The sequence below is a fragment of the Solea senegalensis genome, linkage group LG1 (assembly GCF_019176455.1).
Source record: "Solea senegalensis isolate Sse05_10M linkage group LG1, IFAPA_SoseM_1, whole genome shotgun sequence".
In the NCBI taxonomy this organism is placed as follows: Eukaryota; Metazoa; Chordata; class Actinopteri; order Pleuronectiformes; family Soleidae; genus Solea; species Solea senegalensis.
In genome coordinates, this window is record NC_058021.1 from 35,062,047 (window position 1) to 35,082,055 (window position 20,009).

A 20,009-nucleotide genomic window follows, 5' to 3' on the forward strand; every position below is an offset into this window, starting at 1 on the left:
CAGATTGATTATTCCATGACACTCTCCATTAAAGCCCCATTAGCTGCCATTATGCCCCGGCTATGTTCATTGCCAACAATAACACTCAACAAAAAATGCAATCGGGAAAGAGCACAGGATGCAAGCTTTGGTTTGACAGCTACAGGATTGTTCATCATTAGCAGACATTGTCTGCGAGACACTGGGATATGTCATTCACTAAAGGGCCGCGGTACGTCCTTCCCACTTAAATGGCTTTACATGACAGAGGACACCTCTGTTACAATCCTACAGAGCTCTCTTATCTGCGCTGTCAAAGGAATGAGAAGAACAAAGGACGACTTACTAATGACAAAAGATGGCATTCATTTAGTTTAAGTGCAAAACATCCATCCTAAATATCCTCTCCTGCACGGAGGCTTTGATTAAGAGATTCGGTGGAATCGCTTTTAAAGGAAAGTGTAGAGAGAAGAAATATAGGCCATTTTCCCCCCGCCCGCAATCCTTCCCTCTCTTATCCTTTAGCTGTATGATAGATTGGTCAAAAAAAAGGGAGCTAGAGGGTCATTGAAGCCAAAAAAAAAGAGTGAAAATAGTTGCTTTCATAATTTGTCAGAGTTAATGATTGGGTAGACCTACCTATTAGCTGTGGAAGAGGCTACAGTGTACATGAATAATTAACAGAGTTAACAAAGAGTGAAAATTGCCCATCTTATCCAGGAGATCAGCCATAATTTTAGTGCGAACACATAATGCTTTTAAGAGGTACTTGTTTTTCTCTCGTGTTTATTTTCTGGTTCCCCATTTGCACCTCTGCAAACACCACAATAACAACTTGTAATCTGTCGCACGGAGCCCACACGGCATGCTCGTTTACTTCATCTGACATTATTATAGCCACCCGTTGGAACTTAATTCTCCATAAAGCATTTATGATTACACAGACACTGTACTAATGGCCGCAGTGGCAATTAGTGTGTTAAAAACCCTAGTTTGACACCGGCCCTTCACACCCCGAAGTGTTTACACTGCATCTTAATAACTTTCACATGCTGTATTCCTAACATGACCATATGAGACGTGCTGTAGCCGCATATGTCAATCTACTCCATTCAGTGCACGTTAAAGTAATTCATTCTCATTCTCTTATTTCCTCTCGTAGATGAAAACCCATGACATAAATATTCAGTTATTGCAATAAAATGACGTGAATTGGCAGTCGTGAGAGGGTGTCGCTGTGCGGCCACATGTAGATATAGATGTATGTGATCCTCGAACCTACACCAGATTGATAATAAATGAGAATAATCGAGCAGATGTTGATGCGTGCAGTGAATTGCGATGGCCACATGTTTCAGGTTGAATAAGACGTAACTGTCTCTGTAAGTGTGTATTAAAGTGCTTGGTATTTATGTGCAGGTTGAGTGCCATCTAGACGGCTCCCATATCATGTAATTGTACTGCATGTGTCAGTGTTTAATATGCATTAACAATATATCCTGGGAGAATAAATGGGGGGAATAACAATGCGCAAGTAATTACATGGTGGGTGGCTCCCTCTCAGCATCTGTCATTTCAATCACAGTGTCACAGTGTTGAATTTCCTCGTGTGTTTTGTTTCTCACCCTGAACCGAGACTGAGAATTTTTAATTTGCATTGTCTCCTGGTCCAGGCGCTTTGCGCTCATTGACAATAAGCCAATAAAATTAAAATTTGCCAAACTGTCTAAGGGATATTTGGGGAAAGTGTGCATTGAAATTAGAGGACGTGGGTCCCTCGTGATGAAGCATTAATAAGTTTCTGAATGAATTTCTCTGTGCAAATGGCAGCGGGTCACTCAGGGAATGGGCTCAGTGTAGATATTGACTCGGATCAAAGTGAAACGACAGAGCAAAGATGACAAGAGCAGCTGCTGGAAAAAGTGGACAGCGGGATTGCATGGGGGAAATTAAAGTGAATTCTTATCACTGCTCGTGTCCATCGTGGACCCAACTGCTGTTGAATGTCACTGTGGCGCCTGAACTCACTAATATTTAAACGCGACCGCAGCTGGGAGCTCTACTCGGCAGTGTGCTTCTTTTACACAAATTTAAGTGGTGACTTTACATATCTGAATAGCGTTCTGTGATGATATAAAAAGTATTTTATGCACCAATAAACCATAAAGCCTTCCTTTAACAGATAGGCTCGTCATGAATCTCGGATGCACACTCAGTACTTAAACTAATTGTGTTTCTCTGGTGAATAATACCCGAGCCGTCTCTTATGAAGAGTGTGTGCGTACCGTGCTGCCGAGCGAGCACATGCATGAGGGGTTGAGGGCTAGGAATGACAGAATTAAGTAGCTTTGTTAATTTATTGCAGTTGTCACGACATGGATAAACTACAGTGTAATGCTCATGATCGTAAACAGGCTTTGATTTGCAGGGCAGGCTTTGGATTAAGCAGTGGCTATAACAAATTTCTCTCTCTTTTTTTTTATACATACATATATATATATATATATGTATATATATATATATATATATATATATCAGTGTGTCACATACACTGATCCCCCTTTGAAAGTAATTGATTACTCCTGGCTCCAATGTGCCTGTACACTGTTTAACAAACAGTGGATTTAAGTTGGTGTTGTAAAAATACGTACATTTGCATCATTTCATGACCGCGTTTACCTCAGTACGTTTGCAAACACATTAATCTCACTCGCCGAAGCCTCTGACGTCATTCCACTAATATGATAACAGTCTTGGCGGTCGGCGGCGTTATTCTGCAATGGCAGCAAGTTAATGCTAATGGATATTTATGAATTGAAAAATAAAGATTTCTCATGGACCCTTCCTATTGGGGAATATTGCTGTAAAAGATTAATGTTTGGAGTTTAAGACGCATCAATCATTCACAGGGCTGGACTGGCTTAAAAAAACTTGGTCCAAGATGAATATCAATGAGTGAACTACAACGATTGGATTTGATCTGATCCTCAATTGTCTCTGAACTGCAAATATTCTCGTGTATTTACATTTCATCAAAGAGTTCCTGCAAAGTTTGTGTCTCTGGAAAAACCATGATGTGAGCGACGATATGCAAAACCCTCTGATATGAACTACAGCACACAATCCACTGGCATCTCTATTATCATCCACTCAGCAGGCTCAGTGGAGCTCTGGCACTCAGTTGCTGCTTGTTCCAGGACCCAGAAAGTGATGCCAAGCTGACTTAATTACACCACAACTGGCTGCTGACACCCTTAAACTGCTCTCCACTTTTTTTTTTTCCTCCTTTCATTTTCATCCACTTGAATCTATGCCTCCTCCTCCTCCTCCTTTTCAGCCATCAAAGTACTGACAGCTTTTCTGTTTTAAAGCAGTATCATTGATGTTAACAATACACCAAATGACTAGTGAGATAAAAGGGAAAGGCTTGCTCTTTCTTTTTTATTTTCTTTTTTTTTTGCTGATTCCATTTTGCTGAAGTCAGCGGCTTTTCCTGCATATGCCACTAACCACCCACCTCCCAGCAGTTCACAATTCATATCGAGTCCACTGAAAATAACACAGCCACGGTGCCAGTGCTGTTACGTGCACTCATACCCCGCAGTGGGTCACTGTGTCTTGAGGTGTGCATTTTAACTTTTGGTTAATTGAGGTTTATGCATAGAATAGAGCTTTAATAACACGCAGAGCTGCATAAAATACCCAAACCTATTCAGATCCAAAAGCATACTTTGCATTCAGTTCAGTATAAATATACTTGGAACCACAACTCAAGTGTAGGTGTGGGCAAAATTCATATCATCGATGGCTTGATACTACTTTTTTGTGATAATGATACCGACAACCATAAGTGTCGACCAACACCACAGATACCACACACTGATAGCAATCCATGCAGTTGTTTTATTGTTATTATTACAAGTTGTTGACAAGAGTTTTGTGCAGATGCATTTACCACTTACCATATAACCAGCCATTTCAAAAACATAACGCTCCAACCGAGTTACAAATATTCAGCTCCCATAAAAAAGAGATGGAAACAGCTCACAGCATGACTCAGTTAAAATGCTGTTGCCGCATTACATTTTGTCAGTTTGTGCATGGTGAAGCATTTATGTAATGTTTAGGGTGTTGGGGATTTTACAGTTTACTTTTCAGGTATCCGATTACAGATTATGACACGTATCGGACTAATATTGATACATCAGATATGTTGGTATGTCATCACATCCCGACTTCATGATATTATGGGTTGTTGAAATGAAGTGGAAAGCCACGGCTCTGTGAGTAATCGTTTCCTCACTGATGATATTGACTGACCTGGGGGTTTGTTTGATAAAAACACATTTTGTCTTGAAACATCACCATATTTCCAGATTTCACGAGAGCTGATAAGAGCGATGACCAAAACTATCTATACATTTAAAAAATTAAGCAAAAACAGACAGCGATCAAGACGGTGAGCAGTCACAAGGGAAAGTAGGGGGAAAATGTGTGTATGTGTTGTTATTTAATATGTTATGTCAATGACTCAGTGAGTTAGCTTGACTAAGAGCACAGTTAACACGCTCAGCTGAGCTCTAAATACACTCAGGGCCACGATAAGCAACATCACGGGCCGTTGACTTTGCATGCACCGAATGAAATCTACATTTAAATGCGACAAGTTGAAAGGTAGCAGTAATCCAACTCGCTGTGTCTATGTAATTGAGCGGCAGACAGTAGCACATCTGCTTGCACAGATACCATGCGATTCCCCACATTTACATTTGTCATCCCTTTTGCTTTGCGCGACGGAATTAATAGTGAAAAGCAGGAGGCTTCCCGAGGCGGTAAACAAGGAATTATACAGTACATCAGCACTGTACGGGGCCCTCACATCTTTTCTGAGAAAACAAGTGACACAAATTCAATTGGTGTCATCGGAGCACTTACGGGGGACCATGTGTTGCCAAGGTGCTATCAGTTTGAATATCGTTTAGTATTACCTCTGATAAAGAGATTTAAATAAAGACATCATCTGGATGTAAAGGACAGAGTAGCATATAATAATCCATGAGGTTTTTTGTTGTGTAATCAGTGACCCAACTCCAAATAGAGATACTGATATCAGACACTGATTTGATACTTACTCATAAAGTTGACATATTAATTTAGGCAATCAAATCTTACTGAATTTTACAAATTGTGAGTCATTGGGTAAGTCTTCTTGTGTAAAGAGTGTCCACTTAAATGTCCTCTTCAGTAGAAAGACAATTTCTACAGATGTAATATCTTACCTCATATGGCAATCCATGGATTTATAAGGCTCTTCTTGTCTTGTTTCCCGTCTTACATATGGTCTACAAAGAACCAATAGCCTTTATACATTAAGTTCTTGTGGCATCTATCACTTGATTGTTCACAGAGTTCAGACTGATTTGGGGAAACGAGCATTCAGTTTTGCCGCCTCCTCTGCCTGGAATACTGAAACAAAAAAATATCTGAACTCCTCACACAAAGCGTTTCATTCCATCATGAATGCTAGACAACAAGAATTCATTGAACAACACACTGCTGGGTGATGAGTGATCTAAATGTCATGACCGAAATAAACATATAAATAAAATAAATAAGTCTGTTGTAGCTCGACACAAAATAATGATCTCAGATTATTAAGCCAAAAGTCCAGGTATTAGTATCCATGTCACAACTGGAAAAAGGAGAAAAAGTCGAGTTTTGCAATCTCCATTTTTAATGGCTCGGTTTAAAATCATTTAGGTCACAAAAATATTCTCAATCTTTGCTGATACAGAGCTCAACACTGATTAGCTTCAGAACTGGCCTGTGGGTGAATTCAGCCTGAATTTTTCCCTTGTGTGTCTTTTTGTAGTAAGTTAGCTTAATATCACCAGGGGTTCTTTCATTTCTCACAGAGCTGAACAATCACCTGGCCAGTGTGGAGTAGAACTAACAAGCTGATAAAAGTTATCTACATCTTAACTTTTCACCTGCCAATCACATTTGTGCTCCTTTCTTTTCCAGACTTTTGTATTTATTTATGGAGATGTGCAGCGTTGATTGAATTTTTGGATTCATTGAAGGTTTACTTTAATCTTTGTTTTGCTTGTAAACTCATTAGAGTAAACATCATTCCATCGTTGTTTGTGAGGGGTAGAAAAACGTTTTTATTTTTAATTTGTGTTTATTAACGTGTGCAGAAGCAGTGAGAGAATGAACAGTAGAACTTGAGGTCGCCTTGCATGTTATTGTGATAAAATGAATAACCTTATTTCCCCCTTTTCTTCTGTGTAACAGCAAGTTAATGAGAGTCATGAATTGTAACGATAACCCACTCTGACCTTGAGTAAAACACTTACTTCCTTGTGTAAAATGAAATTGAAAGGACAACAATGTCTTTCACTGCAACCAAACATCGAAAGATTAAACTATCTGCTGCTTGTTTGCTCCCTGGTGTGTGTCATTCATCAAATGTACATCATTTTTTTACATAACATTATATATACGTATATACAGTCGTTTTTTCCTCTCTTGCTAGTCGGTTGAAAATCCTTGATTTCAATTCTGACTGTGATAGGTTCTTTGAGAGAAAGAGAGAATCTGCCTTAATGTTTCTTGCCTTTCATCTTCTAAAATTTGACTTCAGGGACTCGTTCTATCCACAGGCTTCTCTATTTCCTCTGTCCGACTGTCTGAAGTCTGTTTTTTTTTTTTTGTCCTGGCTGGGAATGAGAGAACTCTCATGGAGGTGGCCGCAGGGCTTCCTGATTGATTGGAATTCTTCAGAGGGAAAAGAGCCGGGTAGTTCTGAGGCTTGGAGATTGTGTGAAACACCAGGTGACATGGGGCCACAAAATGCACACATTGAAGGTGCTGTTTTCTGAAACGAGCACAAAGTGTGCTGATTTAAGTTGTGTTGAGCAAGACATTTCACGGAAAGGCACGAGGGATGTTTTCGCAGGTGTCTGTGCAGGTGCGTTTGAATCTACTGACCGCTGCATTCTTATACTGAGCCTTGGGACACTCTGACATCATATTTAATGTTGGCAAAAGCCAAATATAAACACTGCTGACCCATTATTTTTGTCGGTCTATGGAGGAACAAAATGGATATTTTCTGGTCTATGCGGGGTTATTTTACACTTCACTTGTGCTAAAAGATGAATGCTGCACTTTTTTTCCAACACATAACTTGAATAGAGACAAACAGAATAAATCAGTGACAGACGTGTTCCAAACAGAAGCAGCTCCATTAAAGCACAAATGCCTGCTAGTACTTGCCCCAAAAGCAGAGTACTCATGCAGTACTCGGCTCAGAGTCGATGAACTGAACTGCTTCTGCAGACCACTCAAAAAAGCAAACACAAAATGCCAAACATAATGATATAGAGCCAGTAACCGCACACAGAGTCAGACCCAGGAGAGAGAGAATTCTCTGGGTCTGGGACGTGATATATCAATGAGATTCCACACTCTCAGCACTGTATGCATTAGAATTACATGCTCACGTTATCTGTTTTAACTGAGCAATTCAAAAAAGTAGAGTCCAGAATTTGTAGTATTCGCACCATCTCTACCACTGTCGCCGCTATGACCAAGTTCACGTTTGGTCAGTTAAAGGTAGGGTTGGAGATCCTGGAAAAACTGCACAGCATTTGTAACTTTCGGTACTTTTGGATACTTGTTCAATTGAAAAGGTTATGATAAAAAACAACAACAAATACTCTAAATACACTCAAAAGTTCACAAAGACACAAAGTTAACTTACTGCTCCAGTAGAAGCAGAGCCCCAGTGTTTCCCTCCTGTTACCGATTCCGATACTTGTGCTGTGAGTATCGGCCGATACCGAGTACCGATACCGATACCGAGTACCGATACCGATACCAGTGTGTTATAAAAAAATATATATCATACTATGCCTGCATGACTGTGATATGATTATCATCACCAAATCCTTTACCGTATCAGTCACGGGTGACAGTGGAATAATCTGGATGAGGAGATGAAAAAATCAGCAAAACGGAGTGTATTTAAAAAGAAGTATGTAGAGATGACCATTAATCGATACAGAATGACCCAGGAGGAAAGTATGACAAAGGTCAGAGACAGAAATCTGTAGACACCGTGTGGAGACGGCAGTGGAAGCAAATGTACCCAAACAACAGCTGACATACATGGAGTCTGATTGACTGTCTAGAGCTAGACTGCATCTCTGAGTGGTACCTGATGCTGAAACATGTTTTTGTCAAAATGTCATAAGAAAAAGAAAAAGGATGTATTGTATGATGAAAATATGTATTCTGTGGGTAATGGGGGCGGGACTAGATAAGCTTTTGCTTCTCCGGCTTTCCCTTTTGGTTATGTGTATTGTGTAAACTTCACTAAGATGATGTGTGATGATGAGTGATCTCACTGACATGACCGAAATAAACATATATATACATATATACATATATACATATATATATATATATATATATATATATACATATATATATATATGTATGTATATATATATGTATGTGTATATATATATATATATACATATGAATAAATAAATTCATATATAATAATATATGAATTGGTGGTAAAGTTTGGCTCAGGTTAAACCCTCTGTAAAACATGAACGAATACAGCAAATGGACATCATTTATTTTTACCAGTGATATGTTATTTCGTTTTTCAGCTTGTACGTTTGTTTTCACTCTGGTCCAAACACCGTGGCACTGGCAGAGCTTCATGTTTCCATGACGACTGACCGGGAAAGGACGTGTGTGACATCATTTTTACATGACTCCAGATTGTTAAAATGAGTCTCTAAAGTAACGCTAAACTTTAAAAACAGAAGCATACATACGCAGGACACAGGTACGCTGGTTAGTTGTCGGGCTGCTCTTTTCGTTTAATAAACGGGCCGCTCCAGTTTGACTGTAGACACGCTAACGGAGCTAACTGGTAAATACTGCCAAACCGCCGACATGATAAGCTAACATTAGCTCCTTGTCTACAGGTGTCGGGTGATCAGTTCTTCTTCACACGGCTAAAACAGCACAGCACAACTGTTTCAAGAGCGGAGAAGAAGAACCGCGTCAGAGCTAACAGAGCTCTATTAAATAACGTGGTATCGGATCGGTGCATGGACTCCAGTACTCGCCGATACCGATACCCACGTTTTCGGCAGTATTTGAGGCATTTCCGATACCGGTATTGGAATCGGAACAACTCTACTTTCTGGGCTTTCCGTTGTTGCCACCATTCAAACGCAGCACTGATGTTCACTCTGGTCTCGGATCGCACTGCATTAGCGTTTTTCTTGGTCGTACCCTACCTTTACCCTTTCTTCATATTTTTCTCATTCCAGTGCCAGTGTGAGGAAAAGTGCTGAGGCAAGTGGGACAAATTGGTAGGAAATCTGTTTCAAATACACAAATAGAATAGAAATACTGATATTGAATGTAGTGTTAGAATACTGATGATTAATTTCACTGGTCAGGACAATAACATCTGCCATAAAGACCAATTATGTATACCAATCAAGAATAAGTACACGTTGGACTCCCACTGCTATGACCCCTGAGACCTTGGAGTGTCGAAGGTGCAACCGATCTAACAAGGATTAAACAACATGAAGACCAAACACTCAGAAATTCCAATTTTCCAATATCCCAGTCAGCTCATTTCATTCCAGTCTCACAAACTGGTGGTCCCCGAGGTGATAATCTGTCAGCCACGGTATTAGCACAAAGTGTACATTGTCAGGCTATAGCGGGACATCCTTGACTACATAAACTGTGACAGTGATTGCAGCGCTATATTTACTGATGCTTCTTTGAGAAGGTCCAGTTGTGCGTGTCTGTGTGTGTGTGTGTGTGTGTGTGTGTGCGTGCAGCAGCTGCTCAAACACTTGCCATCGGTGGTTGGACAAATGACATCATGCCACATAATGAGGGAGAGCCAGTGTACAGGAGAATCCATAGCTAATTAGAGCAGCTGGCTTTTTAGCTTGACAGTTTGACGAGGACATCAAGAAAGCATGTGCACTATGTCGATGCTGTTTATGTTGCTCCCACTTACACTCTCACGCAGTGCTCAGCAATATTGGATGGGCTTCATTACCTATAAAAGAGACTGAGTGGACAATGAGTGTATGCCACGTTGCGGTTAAGGTTAGTGGCTCCGTGTTATCTGCGGCCAAAATAATTCAAGTAAGAGCAAAGCGCTTTAAAACATTGCATATAACGCTTGCTGATCTTTCAGCTCCTGAAGTGGCTGAAAAGTAATTTCAGCGTCATCAGATACAGGCCATGTGTGTGGAGGTCCGAATTTAATTTCGATTTAAGTTGTCATGTAAAGGAATAACCATTGTTCATCATTTTAATTAAATTACATTATTTATTAGCGTCAGCTTCAATGATGGATATTAAGCGCCGTCAGGAAACGGGACGTTTCATTATTTTCGGGAATCATTTAAAGTGAATTTAGACTTTTATAGCCCTTGTCATGGTCTGAATGTAAAAAAAAAAAAATAGCCCACTGATCAGTGTTGACGTATTCTCTACCCTCCTCTGATTAACCTTTTGGAGATGGGCTTCGTCTCAAACACACTTGAGTGTATAGTAGCCCCATCTACAACAGTAATGCCTTTTGGATTTGATTGCTTTAATATGTTTTAAGCACTGTCGAATATTTCAAAAGGTCTCGGATGTGTTTTACTGCCCTGTTGCCTGGAGTAAAATTCAGAGGCGGTATAAACCCTACAGTCTATTAAATGAAAAATTAATATTTTCTCACCAGGTCTCTCTCGCTCTCTTTCAACAGCAACTCTCTCATTAAACCCTGATCCCTCTCCGTTGCGTGCTCTTCACTGTGTGGTTGCGCGGCTCAAGCAGAAGGGAGATGTTAATTATGGGAGATGAATTCTATCTTTAATTAATGAGTAATGTTGTTTTAGGTGTCTGTTGAATTGGACTTAGCTGAAGACATATGGGGTGTACCTTTTCCAAAATTATATATTCGTGTTAAAGAATTTATATTTTTAATTAAACGTAATTACATGTTGCAAATGTGAAGGTACGTCTAGAAACTTTATTTCTAAACTAAACCGAAGTTATCCCTACTCCTTAATTCTAAATAGCCTCAATTTCCACAGTAACACTCAGTCTTGATGAGTGCATTTTCTTTGAGTGCTGAAAAACAGCAAGGGATGATTGCAGAAGAAACACACAAGAGCACCTTTTTAAAAACGTCATCTCCACATAGTTCATCTGAAGGAAAATGAAAATGCAAGAGGACTGACCTTGAACTAATAACGCTTTTATCAACGATTAAAAGGAAAAAAGTATAAATGAGTGGCCTTCTCCCTCAAGGCATTTCTGTTGGTTTTTTCTCGTTTGTTAGTCTGTTTTTTTTCTTTCTTTCCTCAAAGCAAAGTAGGTGAGAGAAAATATACTAAGGACCCACTACTATTTGGCAAGCAGTGCAGAGAGCTGAAGTCCATCTGTTTAATTTTTCCAGGTGCACACATAAGCACTGGCCCCTCCCCCTTAATATCGATTCTGGCAGCTAGGTAGCTCTCATAATTATTTAAAAAAAAAAAAAAAATCTTGGTGGAAGCTGGTAAACAGTGCTCAAAGCCAACTGTTGCGGGGTCCTTCATTGTTAATGAGATTTCAGTGGAGAAGCTAAGCAACCAACCCGGAGAATCAATAGTTTCACTATTTCTCTATCAAACGCTTTTGATGATCTTCTCCAAAGCTGGGATGAGTTTGGGCTAATGGAATTCAATACTTATTCGTGCCCAATTACAATATGTTAAAGTGTTGTAAAATTATCAAAAGCAGTGACTTTGATGATGTGAATGTGGCACGTGGCACACTATACATCAACACAGTAACTGCTAATAAATGATCATTTTATCCGTTAATTGTCAATTAGGAGCACTTACTGTTCAGCATAGATCAGTGGAAAATACAGATGTACTGCTAAGGAGTGTAGGCGTCACCTCCGTCAAGCCTTTATCTTTAATAACATTTTTATCATTCTGCTGTGCTGTATGCTGTTCCTTCTCTTCGTTTTTCAAATTGCAACTGCTCATCTGTACTTGACTCCAAATACCATCTGTGCAAATGCACGGGAGCCGTTTTAACAGGTTACTATCGGAAGATCATGGGTGTAAATAATCAATTTGATGGTGGCCGAGTCCCATTTAGCTTCCTCAGTTTCAGTCTGCATGCTGGTTCATGGTTCCACTGTCTTGACTTACATGAACTGAATAGATCCTTTGTTCGTGTGATCGCTAACATCTGTTCCTGCTAAATGCAACGCAATACACGGCTTTGCCAAAATATGACATGGCACGAGCATATGGAGGGGCCAGAAAGGCAACTGTGCCTTTGCGATCAACATTGCTATCACACACTCGCTATAATGAGCTAATCATACTTCATCATTTGCCAGTGTGACTGGCATTAACTCTGCAGGAAGCCGCTCATCGTGATAAACACATCAGTCAAAGTGGAAAATCAGGGATAAAAATATATCCTTCTGAATCATTAGTGCTTTCAGAGCTACCTTCAAATAAAGACGGTGACACTGGGATTGCTTTTCATTATTTTATCCTCCTTCATCTGTCAGGTGCGAAGCACAGGCATTTAATTTCTCCGGCATCTATAATTGAGGAGCGTCTTCACTTTCTCTGACAATGAAAACAAAAGTTGCTCATTGTCATGTGTTGGTGAGACATGATTTCCCCGAGGTTAAAATACAGCAGACACTGATCAACTGAACCGTTCATTTAATTTGAAAACCTCCAAATCATTTTTCATCACGACTTAATCCATTTATTACAACAAAGTGGTGAGGGATTTTATTTTAACCAGAAGGATAAAAAGAGCGTGACGTTTCATGTTACAGTCACAGAATGCATAATCTAGCGCACAGAATGTATGTAGTGTTTTGTGCGAGTGCAGCTGGGCAATAAATTGAAAAGGGGAATGGTACAGGAGAAATCTCAGGAGCCCTCACGGCCGTATGGACAAATTCAGCAGCCCACAGCTGGATATATGATTGTCAGTAATTATTCTCTGGGCAGAGAACCCCTATGTCATGTGTTGGTGGACCCTGGAGATGACAACATAAGAACATCACACCTCATTCACTCCAACACAGTGCTCAAAGTTAGACTTCTCACCAGTATAACCAACAGATGTGCACTACATTGTTTGTATGCAATTGTATAAGAGAATTGACCCTTTGCAAAGACCTGGTCCCCCAAATCTATGTATGGTTTTCTACAGTTTCTAGCGTGTTTTGTGGACTATAAGGCTGTTGTGGTTAAGCACTGTGCCTGGGGCTCATGTTTAACAGTGAAACACATTACCCAGAGGTCGGAAGGGAATACATTTAATTTATATAGAAATAATTCAGTCTATTGTCCCTCCTGACCAAATGTTTCTATCACCTGATCTTTCCAAGACATTCCAGTCCCTGTTCTCTTTCCCTACATATTCAACCATGGTGCTAACTTCATGGTTCATGATGTGAACCTACTGTCACCTTAACTTGTTGTCTGAACCAGACTGTTTGTCTCAATTGTTAGTCTGGATCCTCAGAAGTTTGCAGCCGATGGGGAGGGGATGACTCCATTAAATGGAACCTCTGGAGGAGATGGAAGTCAGATAGGCGATAGGCAAGCCAAGGGTTTCTCAATCCTGGTCCATGTTTCACATGTTTCCCTGTTCTAAAATCAGGTGTGTTGGAGCCAGAAAACTTCTAAAAAATACAGGGCAGTGGGTCCCCAGGACCAGGATTGAGAAACCCTGGTCTAGCCTACACAACTTACTGTTGCGTCACCAATTCCCTTTCCTCTTTTGCCGCCCTCCACCTGAATCACAGTTCTTCCCGCCCCTCGAAGCCTAACTGCTGCTTTAACCCATAATCAGATGCTGTGGAACTAATTGTAGTATTTTTTTTTTTTTAGTAAGTGATATTTTCAGTTTTGTACCAATTTTTATTTACTTTTATTATTTTTGGTTTTGAAGGACCCACCGTGTAATCATTATTTTCTAAATTACCGAAATATCGAACGCTTGTATCGCACATATATGTTAGTTATGGAGGTCTACTTACTTATATTAACTTGTTTTCATGGTTAAAAACCTCCTAATCGCTGCAAACGAGCTGATCAAAATATCGCCTCACAGAGCTTTCCCACTGTCCTGTGATTGGCCAGGTACCTGGAAGTGACGTAATTGGTAGGCCAGCTCTCAGATACACAGCTCCCCCTCTGGCACGGTGGATGCTCTGCATCTCAGCAGCTACAACGAGAGTAGTTCTTCTTCTTCTGCAGTTGAATGTACGCAACCGGATGTGCCCGGACTAGTGCCCGCACCAGGAGTGGTGAGGTATACTGATGACAACATCAACATACGGAAGTGCCGATCCGCTAAGCAGAGCCCAGGAAAACAATAAAACCCTATTTTCTCAGCAGTGGCTGAACTGTTTGTTCTGAAACTTTAGGGTTTCATAAACAAGGTAATGACGCAGATACACACGCAAACGCAGCGTTAATTGGAGCTTCCAGGTCTATGTCGCCCTTAAATCTCTATAAGCAAATGTTAGTAACCTTGAATATGATTTACAAGCATAACTTATCTCTACACACATTTATGATTTGGAACAACAGATAAAAAATGTTCAGACATAAAACACTATTTTGACCACAATTAACAACAACATTATATTATTAATTACAAATTATTCACTGCAGCATGTCCTCTACAGTGTGCTTCAATTGAATTGATAAAAACTATCTCCAGTCTACAGTGTGAAACCGAGATATTTGTCTTTGGCCACTGATCCAAAAAATATGTAAGAATTATTTCACAAGAGGCAATTCTCTTTTTTCACAAATATGTTTATTCGCTTGTGGCAGGATTCACAAACAAAGACAGAAATGTTGCTTTAACAAGGACTGCGCATGGAAGTGGACAGACTGATGATTGCCTCTACACTGTAGCTGAAAACTGTTATATTGATTTTCCTGGTGTGAAAATAATTCCTTTAGTGGATTTTCAGAGCTCCGGAGCCTAGAGGACTCGGAGGTGGTGGAGGGCAGTCTCTGTAGGTATCTTTTTGAGCAGCTGTGTTCCATATCCTTGATGTTTTTCCCTCTAAAGCCTAAGTTTTTAGAGTGCACTCTATCAGATAATTACTCCAGGCTTTAACTGGGACTCACACTGTCAATACTGTAATAGCTACCAGATGATCAGAGGGGTGGATGCTGTTTTCTCTGACATGGCGACATCATATTATTTTAATTTTGTGTTGTGGAAATTATATAATATTTCCAACTTGTATGAACCTGATTAGTAGAAGATTGTTGAGGTTTGTAGGGGAAGGGAAGATCTCAGATCTGTTTCCATCATCGGCACAGGCTTCTGAGTGAGTCGATGCATCGACCCCTGAGCTCTTTCACCGTCAGTCAACCATCCAATCCCCTCCCGCTATTTATTCAACCACGGATAAACAATAACAACCTTCATGCTAGCCTGGGCCTAATTACTCAAGCATATAGGATCACAATATAGAGACTCTGGAGTGTTTGTAGTGGCTCTCCCACGGGAGCAGAGAGGGATTCTCCTGAGCAGGTACTCTACATGCATCCTCACAGAGCTGCGAATGAGCTGATAATAGGCTCATATGCATAATACTGACAAGGGGGTGAGATTGCACTCTTCCCAATCACTGACAGGATGTTGTGCTCCATTTAGTAGAAGCTCGGATTCACTTGAAATTAGTCAGCGCTTCATGTTGAAAAGGCTTGGAGGAGGGCTGATTATAGTAGGCATTGCTTTTTGTGCTTTATTATTGTAATAATGGTTTAATTAATTCAACACTGACACTGCTGTTAATTTAAACCTTTTAGACTAAGTCGTATTGTGTTGTTTCGCATAACAAGTGACTGACAGGCCAGTGTGCCCAACTTTTTGGAACATGTGGAAAATGTCTTATTTAGGCTAGACAGTATTTAAGGCTAACAAAAGCCGGATTGTGAATGTGGGAGGGCAATTGATTTGTGCGTTTACAAAGATGACAGTCGGTCCATTAACATCAGGCTGAGTAGAGAACTTAGCCGTTACGGTGACTCAAAATTATCAAATGTCAAACGGTATGTAATTACACTGGACAGGTGAGATTAATATAGACAGTGAGATAGTTTAATGTGTGCAGTAGTTTTCCCCAAAGGGAAAACATGTGACATCAATTCAAGCAGGTGACATATGAAGACCAATTACAGGGTCTGTGCTGCCTAAAACCCAGTGTGTTGCGCCGCAGAGTGCTTCACTTGTTCAGGAGTAAAAATCTGCTTCTATTAATATTGCACTTCCTGCTGAACAGCAAAGGACATCACTGCCTCAAATAGACAGATGCACACAAAGGCCAGTAATCAAAAGCCCCTATACTGTAATGAGGTAGAAATATTAAACAGTACATCCTTGGCTTTGATCCATGGTACCACCTTTGGGTATGATAATAAGCCTGATGCTAATGTGTGAAGTGCTAACAGTACCCACCTGCGCTGGATAGGGGCTGAATGCTGAATATAATTTTCAGATCTAGTTACACACACACACACACACACACTTGTTACAGAGTGTCTTCTCAGATCTGAGAGACAAGGTAGAGAAGGCCCTTTAAAGTACTGTGACAGTTAGGGACTCCATGAGAGTGTTTTTTTTACTGATCCACTGTCAACCATCAGGGAGGGGGGAAAATATCATCAAGGAACCAGCTATGAGCTATGATACTGTTTGCTCAACTGAGTAAATACAGGAATTCATTGCCAATGCGGAGCTGAATCTTGACATACATGAACAACACTACTGATGAACCGAAGAGAAACTTTTAGCGACATGCAAATATCAAACAACGCCATCATTAGCATCCATCGTTTGTTCGACACTCCAAGCGACAACAACAGCACTTCCTTTGCCGCTGTCCTGAAAAGCTACAAAGAGAGAGACAAATGGTTTGAAAACGGTGCCAAGTTTGGGAGAAACACATTTTGCTGCTTAGGCTAAAAGTCTTCAAGTATAATGTATAAGTGTGACATGCTGCTGTGCCCACTTGATGATATTAAAAGCAACTGGCTGCTGAGATACAAGGGCTAATGGGCCAATGCTGGTTTTCAGTCAGATGCCAAACCCAATGACTAAGGCAGTCAGTCAATCTAGAAGAACTGCACAGTGATAAGCAGCAAGGTCAAGGTAATGATTAAGCATCATCCCCTTGCTTTTTATAAAAGCAAGTTCATATTTGATTAAGCAATGTGTTATTGACAAAACAGGTCTTTTGATCCTCACGTCAGCACAGTATAGAGTCTAGAGTGTGAGGAAAAAGTTGCTCACAGTGATGCCTGAAAGTAAAGATGCACTGAAAGCCTATGATTGATGCTTTACTTATTTTGACTGTGAAAGGGCACCAGCAGAGAGATGAGAGAAAAAAAGTGTGCTTTTCTGCTTTGTTACAGTGCGTACTTCTCCACTGAGCTGTTTAATTTCCAAGCAATACTCTAGATTCAATGTTTGTCTTCTATTGGATTTGATAACCTATCACCGAGCTTGTATCATCATTCAGGAGTAGAAGTTTCCAAAAACATCACCTCAACACACAGTAGTCATTTTTATTCCTAATTTACAAATTGGACAAACTAGGGATGGAAATCGGTATTGGTCAGTATCGGTTTGATACTGGTCAAAATCACTGGATAGGATATTGGACAGATTAAAATATAAAAAATACAATGCAAAAATTCTCTATATCGCATGCTTCACTATGCACAGACTGCAACAATGTAAATAAAATTCAACAATATTTGTTCCACAGTTGGAGAATTATGACTCAGCACAAAATGTGTTGTTAACAGCTTCATAGTTCATAAATGGTCTAAAATAAAACTGTGTCGGAAGTTACTTGAGATTGTGATAGATGCAAAAAAGTGGTATCGTCCCATCCCTAGAACAAACACTGTCTATTATGTCCTGATTCAAATGAACCCAGGAAGCAGCCTTTGGGCATTAGTGTCTTGAATTTCACCTGATTCATAGGTTTGAAATACCTTTGTTCCATTAATGACTGTTTATGTCAAATATATCGACTACTCCAATGTGTTCATATTTTTCCACATGAGTTACTGGTGGTACAATCTCTGTTACCCTTGAAAAGTAGACAGACTTTTTCTTGGATTGATCATGGCACAAGAAATTGGCCCATCTCCACACAGGCATGATTGCTACGGTTAACATCTGGTAACCAGTTGGAGTGAACAGCCACCAGCTGTGATCCAACAATCAGCCATTTGCTGTACCATAGATTAGGTACAGCCAGGTAGACTGTGAGCTCTCTATTCTGTTTCCTACTTCGAAAAGCTGCATGTAGGGTGTTAGCACATCTTTGTCTTATCCTGGTTATTCCTCCACTGGAAATGACACAAGAAGTTTGAAAGCTCCCTGGCTGCAGCTCATCCCTCCCTGGCTTGGTACCACCAACACTGGAGAGGCTGCAGCTCTACACTGTAATCTTGGGTTATTGTCAAATCTTTACCAGATTTCGGGAGGGATCACTGTCACAGTCCGGGAGCTACACTAAGCAATTGGCTTTCTCTACTCTTCTTAGTTGCTCTGGAAATGACACCCATGCTTTGACAGAGTTACCGGGCAAAGGAGGTGGCTGACCTCCATTGATGCTTCACTGACTCTCGGTCTGTCATCTCAGAATGAACAGATTTCACTACTTTAGCTTTAATGAGTGCCCGTTTCTCCTGATGGATATCCTCCTTTGATCAGAAATGCATTGCAAGCAAAAGCAACTTCCCGCTCTCACCTTTTCCCTGCATTATTCAGTGGTAAAACGTGCATGTTTATGGTGGTGTAGATGAACACGATGGTGAGGCCAAAACAAGAGCAATTGTTACAGATAATAGCAGTAAGCTATCAATGCCTTTTCTAGATGGTTCCCAATAAAGGCTAGACATGCAACGTGGTGTATGCTATAAGTTAATTATTAGTCAAAGAAAAAGCTTTTCTTTTACCTGATCACTAACATAATAAACTGCACTGCTTTATCATGTGCAGTCATTTCTGTCAAGCCTGAAATACACAACACTTAAGACAGCATATTTTATTTCGTGCTTTTAAGCCGCATATTATGGTGCTCTTTTACACAATGTTCTTTAGAAGCGGCCTGAACATTAGTTACTCTCATGTTCAGGCAGCACTTGTTGTGCAAGATTTCACTTCTCGAGAGGAATGTCTGACTCAGCACAGCCAAGAAGTTTTAGACAAATTCTCATTTTGAATCTGCCAATGTGCTTATAGCTGTATAGGTGCTTTTTTTTATAGCAGCCCTCCTGTCAGCATGCAGTTTTTCCTTGTTCTTCTTAGGAGGTTTAAAAGCTATGTGGTCACTCGCGTTTTTACGGTTCTAGTCGACTGTGTTCTGGCAGAATTTACAGAGTAAGGTCGTTATCACGCCTAATAGTCCGCCAGTACGATTGGCGCTGCATCAAGAATTATTGAGGGAGAAGACAAGAAATGGATGGACAAGAAAACTCATGTCATCTGTTGGTTAAAGCAGGGCAACTTCTGCCACATAAGAGCAAAACGTGGAGCTGCATTAAATCGGTCTTAAACATACTGCACATATTTGAACAGCCATTTCTCCTGGCTGTCGTTCTACACACTCATATGTTTTGATTGTGTTTACCCACAATGCCCTGCGTTGTAATCCTGCACTTTGAGTGAACCACTCGGAAAAAAGATTCCGTGTTTTCTGCCTTGCAGAAATCATAGTCTGACTAAGAGTCTGAGTGCATTCTCTGTTCAAGATATTAGAACTGAATTATATTTACATTTGCTTACTGGTATCTCATGTGGCAGAATGTTTCTTATTGCACCTTTAAATGTTTTCTGTTTTTTGCAGTAGTGTCGTCTAACACGCTTCTCATCAATACACCATGTGTTTTCTTTTC